This window comes from Gobio gobio, assembly GCF_949357685.1.
Source record: "Gobio gobio genome assembly, chromosome: 3".
Lineage (NCBI taxonomy): Eukaryota > Metazoa > Chordata > Actinopteri > Cypriniformes > Gobionidae > Gobio > Gobio gobio.
In genome coordinates, this window is record NC_137099.1 from 29829342 (window position 1) to 29837508 (window position 8167).

The window sequence follows — 8167 nt, forward strand, 5'->3', positions numbered from 1 at the left end:
GCGTTCGGACACATGACCCAGAAGCGATTTGTTTACAAGCAGAGGAAGACGCGCGTGTCTAAGCTGTTGGATTCTACATTGATCGTGCTTTAGGTCTCGGCATAGTTCTCAAAATGGGGCTTAAGTATGCATTTCATGGATTCCCGAACGCTGGCGCTACGTCATATTCTCGCGCATGCGTTGTGGAGGCATACACGGAAGACAAGAACAAGTTGGTTAAAGGTGTTATTTTGATTTTTTTTTTGCGCACAAAAACTATTGTCGTCGCATCGTAAAATTATTGTAGAGCCACTGTGGTGAGATGGACTTTGTAACGACATTTTAAGTGTCTTTTAATGGTCTTGGGAGTGTAAATGTACTGAATGCCAATGGAGGCCTTTCTCAGCCATCAGCTTTCAACTAAAATATCTTAATTTGTGTTCTGAAGATGAACGGAGGTCTGACGGGTGTCGAACGACATGAGGGTGAGTAATTAATGACAGAATTTTCATTTTTGGGTGAACTAACCCTTTAACTACCATAGTACGATGCATCGTTGAAGAAATCAACTAGCTAGTCATGACTGTTTCCCGAAACAGTTTTGTCGCAAATCTGTCGTTCAACCACGTTGGTTAATGATGTCACGCAGGTGGTGGAGTAATAAATGCTTTTAATTAATTATTTTGAGATCGAATTCATGCTAGATTTTTTGCTATACATTATGGACATGGCACCTGAGGAATAATTCAAATTTTTCTCAGTTATTTTGCTTTATTTCCAGATTCAAATAGGCTCTTTTTTAGAGCATGTCCGCACATGCGCACTCTTCAAAAACGGTACTTTAAATCTCTTGACAAACTAAAAGACATTAATGACATTTGTATGTGTTCTGAGGCACGTGCAGAGGGGGGGGGGGCACTTTGGGTGCTCGATCCCCTGCCCTTTTTCAAAATGAATCAAAAGTGCCCCTCTCAGACAAATATCAATGATGATATTGTGGTCAATAAAACTAAATAAATGTGATTATTATAACATGACAATGTATACAATAGTAATGAACAGCTCGAAAGTCGGACAATTTCTGTTGAGGCGTTGCCATAACGCGTTGCGTGTTTTGATTGACTGCTGATTTTCCACTGTTCGGAAACGGCTCTCGAGCCAAATATGGTCCTTTCAGAGAGTGTGTGGCCTTACGGGAAAAAAGTAATCCCTTTTTTTTTCATCCATAATCAGAGCTTAATGTGTTGATTTAATTACAAATCTATATATTAGCTATATATTTTAAAGTATTACACAATTCACCAATGCCCATTTGTCATGTATATACACCAACCAATCGTGATCTGGCAAAGCAAGTTCAAATTCCATTGGGCGATGTGAAGTGGAGCAGTAATTTTCTGTTCTCAAATCTTATTCATAAATCGGTTGAAAATTACATGGGCAGACGAACTAACGTTTGTGGGACGATTTCCTGCGGTTTGTCTCATTTTATAAATTTCATCACTGACAAAATGGATTTTAACTGACAACAAACAAATCACTGCAAAACCATGCAGCAGCAGCAAAAGTCGCATTAATGGTAGTAGTGTTAAATTCACTTGTATTTATGTATATTGATACACCGTTTACTATTTCATGAAACTATCCAAGTTAACAAAACTCAGGGTTGCCAACTCTCACGCATTTGGTGTGATACTCACGCTTTCAGGCTCTGTCTCAGGCTGCCCTAGCCTGGATGCCAGCCGAATTTAGCCCCGCCCACAACAATTGTGCTCGGGCAGTTCGGTCTGGACTTTCTCCATAGAGAAGTAATTATGCCCGAACAGAAACTGTTCGGACCAATGAAATCGTTAGGGCGGGCTTTAGACGTTGATGGACAGATGATAAACAGTAACGTAATCATCCACGTCATCAAAGGCGCTTGGGTTGATTTTGTTCTAATCCTAAACGGAGAACTTGTTCGTATATGCATTCACCTTCACTATTTCTCTCAGAAATGATGATCGTGTTGGTAAGTAGGCCTACTCTGTGTATCCTTAAATTCTTTTTGTACGACACTGGCAAAGATCGTTTACACTCATCTTTTTCTTCTAACGTAACTTATTCCAGCGTGCGTGCATTGACAGGGTTGCCAAGTTTTTACAACAAAACCCGCCCAATTGGCAATTGCTACTCAAAACTAGCCAAAAACAAGCCCAATAGCTTTCCGGGGGGGTTCTCCGGGAAACAAATGGCATTTGGGGGGTAACATATGTGTATTATTTTGGCAGGGCTGCCTGCTAAAATTCGCATTCCTGGGTCTGTATATCACATAATTGGGGTCGCTTCAACCCGCGGACATGGCAACACAGTGCAGTTGAGTTCTGTTGACATTTGAGAACTAACGTTATGCGTCGCTCCGTTGCTCTGATTGGTTGTAGGTCTATCCAATTGAGGTCTTTCCTGGCTCGGTTGAAACACGCCCCATAATCACAGCCCAACTGAGCAGTTTCAGACTCATATTCTGACTAGAATTGAGTATGACGACGTCAGGCTAAGGCTGCCCACTAATCTCACGCCAAACTGCCAAACCTGCTTTTTAAACAAAGTCTAAGCTTTTAGATTTTTTTAAGTTTTAATGCGCAATTCAAACAATAAACAGCGTTTTGGCGCTAATATGGCATAACAGTTAAAGCCAGAGTGTTGAAAAACGGAGATGCGACATGCTCTCTCATCTCGCGGGTGCGCACGGTCACTTGCTTCACGGAGCGCTCAATACTTCTAGCGCTGTGTCAATGCATTTGAATGGCTTGATACACAACAGCTCCACTTTACAGGGGTTTGCAGCAAGTTTTGGTAAACAGTACAGCATAGTGTGCATTGATTATTACGTCAACCATACAGGATCGTTTTATAATGGAGAGTGATGGAGATGCAACATTGTTAGCATTAATGTTAATGTTTTTCCTGTATTTTTAGCCCTCAGGTATTCCATACTAATTGGTCACACTCACGGGATATCACGGGATTTGTAGTTTTATCACCGAGTACGTGTACCAACACCCCCAGAAAGAACTACAACACACCGAACGAACGTGCTGAGGGCGGCGCAGCAAAGACTAGAGCTCCGCTTTGAGCTCCGCTTTCGCGATTCAATACTTTTTTGCTAAATTAAATTTAAGACCTCGGGTGAAAATCTGGCCGTTTTTAAGACGTTTTAAGGCCTTAAATTTAAAAAAATTAATTTTATACATTTTAAGACTTTTTAAGACCCCGCGGGAACCCTGATGAAACAAAACCACATACTTGTAGCTACTAGACATGTGTGCAATTAATGTGGGAAAAAATAAATACTCTGAACCCCAAGTGGATTTACACAAACTGAGAAAGTCAAAAAGCGTTAGGTTGTGCCCCGCTTCTAGGCTACTTATTTTTAGATGTAAGTACGTAGTAGTTAAGGCTACATAATATAAAGTGGGACCATGACATTCCTCAAATTTAATACAGATTCAGGAATATGAATGATTAGATTAAGCAGCTTCATGATGCAGTGTTTTGAAATCGGTCATCATCACATAAGTCGTTCCAGAAACATTATTTCATGAAAGTTTTTTATAAACATTTACATAACTATTACATAACATTAGTGAAAGTTCTTGTTCCACTTTTCCTGTTAGCTGGGCACAAACAGAACACAATTTGGTAGTGATTTCTTTTTCTATTGTGTTGTTTTCCTCGTGTCTCCTCGTTCCTCGTGTTAGAGTTGACGTGTGTGCTGTCTAGTTTGTATTCTTTTTCCCTTTCGTTTTTGGTTTAAAAAATGTAACCTTTGCTCTTTATAATTCCATGTTTTGGACTGTCTTACACAGTTTAATGTACTACTAAAGTAAAACGTGAATCGTGAAAAGTAAAGTTTTATCTGTTATTTTTGTATTCAAATATTTAATGCACTTACTTAATACTCTGGAAAAATGTTAACACGTCATTGACGTATTTTCACACTATTTTCACAGCTGGTTATGTCAAAGACATTCCCATTTGCATAAGCTTATGCAGCATCTCGTTCCGCTTTATCAGGGAACAGGGTTACAGTCAAGTAACCCCAAGCGTTTCATGTAGACGAGTCTGACCGAGACTTCTTGCGCTTCTTGTGGTGGAAGGATGGAAATCTTAACCAACCTGCCAATGAGTTTCGTATGAAAGTTCATCTCTTTGGTGCAACCTCATCCTCAGGGTGTGCAAATTATGGCTTGAAACATCTTGCAACTGAAAACAGTGATTTGTATCCCTTTGGTTCACAGTTTGTGATCAAAAACTTTTATGTAGATGATGGAGTAATCAGTGTGGAGAATGCAGAAGAAGCCATTAAGGTTTCAGATGAGGCAAGGAATCTCTGTGCTATGGGTGGCCTACGGCTCCACAAATTTGTATCAAACAGCAAAATAGTACTGGATGGCATTCCCACTTCAGAAAAGATCTTTGTCGTGAAAAACGTTGAAATCTTGCGTTTGATGAGCTACCCCTAGAAAGAACTCATGGCATACAATGGGAAAGATAATCAGACTGTTTGAAGTTCAAGGTTCAGTTGAAAAACCAGCCTGCTACTCGGCGAGGCATATTGTCTACTGTTGCTTCTGTCTATGATCCCTTAGGACTCATCGTACCTGTTCTGTTGAGTGGAAAGAGAACACTGCAGGAAGTGTGTAAGCGCGACAGTGGATGGGACGATCCTCTACCAGACGCACTCAATCTAAGGTGGGAGCGATGGAGACAAGATTTGAATAATCTGCAGAAAATAGATGTACCACGAACATATGCACCATCTAGTTTCGGAAGAGCTATTCAAATAGAATTTCATACTTTTTCTGATGCTAGTGTCTACGGGTATGATCAATGTTCATATTTGAGACTTAAAAATAAGGATGGAGATATTCACTGTGCACTCACTAGTGATGGCAAAATCACGAGTTGCACCCCTTAAGGTTACAACGATCCCCAGATTGGAGCTAGCTTCTGCCGTTGTTTCTGTCAAAGTGAGTAGCTTGCTTAAGCGAGAACTGGACTGTGTTGTTAACGAGGAAACATTCTGGACTGATTCCAAAGTAGTATTAGGATATAGCATAAGTAATGAGGCACGCAGATTTCACACCTTTGTTGCAAATCGAGTACAAAGAATACATCTCAGTACAACTCCTCAGCAGTGGAAGTAGGTTCCGACGGAGGAAAACCCTGCTGATCATGCATCCAGGGGTTTGACAGTGAAGGAGTTACTTACCTCAAACTGGTTTACTGGCCCAAAGTTCTTGTGGGTCAAAGAAATGTCTGTGCCAGAAGAACATGTTCCTGAACTTCTTTTTGGAAATCCAGAGGTAAAGTCATGTTGTGTTTTAAATACTGAGAGCACAAGGAGTTGGAGCCTGCTTGATGGTCTTTCAAAGTTTTCTTCTTGGTCAAAGGCAACCAGAGCTGTAGCTCGTCTCTTGAGAAGAGCCAACAAAGTCAAGTCTAATCATCTCAGTACTGTATTAGATTCAAGATTCTTCTAGGTGACTAAAAGCTTAACGCAAAAGGCAAGCGTATTAGTAAACTGTCCATAGTTGAAAGACCAATGCAAAAACTTGTTTTATTAATGGAGGGACATTAGGGTCTTTCAAGGGTTTATCACTGAGACATTGTAAGATCAATGATTATTTTAATATTTCTAAACTCATGTTTCTGAATTTTTATTTTTTTTCGGGGGTCATAAAGGTCAAAAGGAAAAGAAAAAAACTAAGTAAAAGAAAAGAAAAAAAAGAGGACAAGGGGAATTATTCGTGCTTGTACACTTACCTAAACACGGTGTGATGTTTGCACTTATAATTTGGTGGGAGTGTTAATAATTTGATTTGTATTGTTTGTTTTATTTATTTTTATATTATTTTTCTTTATATTCCTTTATATGATTTATTTGTGTATTTCTGCGTGGTATTTGTTTTACAGCTTTTCTTTGGTTTCATTTATGTTACGATAACGAAGGTCTTTTATTTTGACATCCGGTTGAGAGAGCGGAGGATGTGGATATATTGAGTGTTGTCCAAACGGTTCAGTACGGAACAAGGCCTAGACGCATAAGGTCGTAGCATCAACAGTTCACGGTGCAAGGAGTTTTTAGCTTCTGGTTTAAATGGAGAACAAGGTACGGTCTATGACATCTGCTATCTGTGTGTTTTGATTTTGTTTCTTTGTGTAAAGATTGTTTGTTTGTAATGTTGTAGTACGTTTTGAATCATTTAGTTTATTTATTTGTTTTCATGTATGTTTGTTTCATGGTTTATTCATTTGCTGTTTTTGTTTTTTGTACAAAGCTCTTACGGGTTGATTCCCGCAATGCATGATGGTGATGTTTATGGTGTCCAACGATGATCGCAATAAAGTGTGGGAATCACCAGTCCAAGACTCAATCCGTTATTAAGCCAGGTAGCTACAAAAGGGACAGGGGCTTGAGTAACAGTAACAAGTTTGGGTTTTGTGTATCTTTACTGGATTTTAAGATGCTTGTCGTCAATCACACCAAGGTGCTGGAAAAAGTAATTGAGGACTTCATATCAGAAACACTGAAGTTTGCACCACACAGAGATAAGGTAAGGCTTTTGTCATTTTTGTAGTTTGTAAAAAATGTATAAAGAAAACAATTCAAATGATATACTAATACTATGTTTTGTTTCTACAGATGCCACAATTTAAGGTGTCAGAGACTTCTGGAAAAGAGGACACACAACACACTTAATTAGTTGTTTTACACACAAAGTATCTTGTTATACGATTTGGAATGTTTCAGTTTGTGGAATGTTTGAGTATATAAAATGTGAAAGCAAAATAAGATATCAGTTATGATATTGTTTTCATTTAGATGTACTTTACAATGCACTTATCCTTGGCAAAAGGTTGACAAATAAAATTTGAAAATATATTAAAATATGAAAAATATTTGTGTAGTGTCTTACAGTTTTTGGTGTTGACAAATATAAGTAGTAATGTTTTATCAAATGTTATTGTTTGAATTGATATTTCTTTAAAAAAAAATTCCCAGGGCAGTGTTTGGAGGAATGTTTATACGTTTTTCCTAGCATTCTCAAGATTACAGAATTGAATGTTCCTTTAACGTTTACATAAACCCAGAAAAACACATTAATACATGGAAAAAATGCAAATTTTAAATATTTAAAGAACATTAACTAATAACATTTTCATAACGTTTTCAAGATGATAGAATGGAATGTTTCTGCAATGTTCACATAAACCAAGAACAAATATTCTTAATACATGAAAAAACGCACATTTTAAACATTTAAAGAACATTCCGTAATAACGTTTTCGTAATGTTTTCAAAATGCTTGAATGGAATGTTCCTGTAACGTTCGCAGAGACCCCAAAAAAAACGTTTTAACGTGTACACAACATTCCCAAATAACGTTTTCATAATTTAAAGGGAATGTTAACAAAACGTTCTGTCAACAACTTTTTGTTAGCTGGGTCTTTGAAAATATTATTTGTAGTATGCTGTATAGCCTACTTTTCCTCACACTATTCTTTGAAAAATAGACAACAAAAATATAAGCCAATATGCAGTATATTAGTATTTCTAACACAGCAACGGTCATTAGCTTTACCCAAGAAGAAGTTGGCCATTTTGGATTTAATGTCGTTAATGTCATTTGTTTTTTTAAATTCCAGGCTCTGGAATACCAGTGTGTGTGTGTGTGTGTGTGTGTGTGTGTGTGTGTGTGTGTGTGTGTAAAAAGCAACCGGAGCGATTAGTCAACACCCTCATAATACTTTTCTAATGTTTTTATGCTTGACAAAGAGTCCAAATCTCCTAATTATCATACCAAAAGACTTGCGCCCTCAAAAAAAAAAAAACCTTCAGACAACAACGCTCATGAGTGCTTGAGAACAAATGCCCTCACAATGCTGTCACTTTGCCATTCTTAACTCTTTACAAATGCAAATAGACTGTGTGAATATGTGATTATTTTAGGTTTGTCGAATCCCACTATTGTGAAAGTGGCGAGCATGTGAATGGCATGTGAATCACGAGAGAGAATGACTGATATTTCTTAATCCTTCAGAGGATTAGCTGTCTGCTTTGTTTGTCATCAGTTATTCAACTATTCAACTAAACTTTCAAAACACAATTTTAAATAGAATAGTTGATTTAGGATTTAACATT

At 37.9% G+C, this 8167-nt stretch overlaps 1 long non-coding RNA gene across 1 annotated transcript; it reads left to right on the plus strand.

The window, feature by feature from the left end:
- The first annotated feature begins 6299 nt into the window (after nucleotides 1-6299).
- Nucleotides 6300-6730, plus strand: LOC307124330. The gene is made up of 3 exons (XR_013816249.1): nucleotides 6300-6414; nucleotides 6513-6578; nucleotides 6668-6730. It is a non-coding gene; the product is annotated as an uncharacterized lncRNA (long non-coding RNA).
- Nucleotides 6731-8167: the final 1437 nt, after the last annotated feature.